Source organism: Schistocerca serialis, chromosome 5 (assembly GCF_023864345.2).
Source record: "Schistocerca serialis cubense isolate TAMUIC-IGC-003099 chromosome 5, iqSchSeri2.2, whole genome shotgun sequence".
In the NCBI taxonomy this organism is placed as follows: Eukaryota; Metazoa; Arthropoda; class Insecta; order Orthoptera; family Acrididae; genus Schistocerca; species Schistocerca serialis.
In genome coordinates this window covers 383,005,657-383,007,025 of record NC_064642.1, presented here as the reverse complement: position 1 = coordinate 383,007,025, position 1,369 = coordinate 383,005,657, and positions in this window count along the sequence as shown.

The following is a 1,369-nucleotide window of genomic DNA, read 5'->3' as shown; positions in this document are numbered from 1 at the left end:
CTTAAGTGTGATTACCAGAGTATCCGTGTATAAATAGATATAAACGTACGCAGTTTCTACACCACAGCTGTTTCGAAATGTAGAAATGACATTTTTTGCACAACACACCTATACAGTTCCGATAAATAAACATAGCTGTTTCAGTATCGTGGTTGACACAAGAGGTAAGACCGTACCCCATACAACAAAATTACGTGCCATTTACCCCGTGCAGAAAATTTACATGCAAGCATCAGTTACCCTGATAAACCGCAGAAGCACTGCAATTTCTACACAATGTGGCATATCAGTGTATCTTTGGTGATCACACAAATCGCTTATCAGTTGTTCACTCTGCTAATATTACACACGGCTCTTTCGCTTCAGAACCGCTATGTTTGCAGGCGCTCATTTCCTCTGTAAACTTTAACTATCTCTTGCTAGTGGGAGACAAGTCGAACGGTAGTCTTTCAAGAAGGGTAAAATTATCTCTGCTTCATTGCAGCGTTAAGTTGATACGTCTTCCCCTGATGCCGCCATGAGCTGACTGTAACTGATATAGTGGTGATATTCTAATTGCTATTGCCCTGGTGTTTTAAGTGCAATGGTCGTGATGGCGAAATGCCCAGTATGAGACCAAAGTTCCTCGCGACTATACTCATATATAGGGCATTCTCTTTCTTGTCGCGTCAAATCTGGATGAAATTTCGAGCTTCCGACGAAGCCTTACATTGCCTTCGTCAGGATCAACTGGTCGGTGTCGCAGCTATTATGATGGCAATTTATAGTCCGTATATGGCTTGCGTTTGGTTAGTGTCCTCGTATACGTTCATATCTGTACTGGTGTTGCCAGCCCTCTCTGTGTCTTCTTAGTTTAGGGAGCTAGATGGCGGTAGTGTCGCGTTCACAAGGTATGAAAGGGCAGTGCATTTGCGGAGCTGTTGTTTGTATCCAGGTGGTTCTTACGGAAAGGTGTCGAAGTGATTATGATCGCACGAAAGACACTAACAGACTTTGAACGCGGAATGGTAGTTGGAGCTAGACGCAAGGGGCCATTCCATTTCGTAAATCGTTAGGTTATTCAGTATTCCGAGATCCACAGTGTCAAGAGTGTGCCGAGAATACCAAATTTCAGGCATTAACTCTCACCACGAGATCAGCGGCGATTGCATAGAGTTGTCACTGTTAACAAACAAGCAACATTGCGTGAAATAACTGCAGAAATCAACGTGGGACGAACGACGAATGTATCCGTTAGGACAGTGCTGCGAAATTTGGCGTTGATTGGCTATGGCAGCAGACGACCGACGCGAGTGCCTTTGCTAGCAGCACGACAACGCCTGCAGCGCCTCTCCTGGGCTCGTGACTACACCGGTTGGACACTAGACGA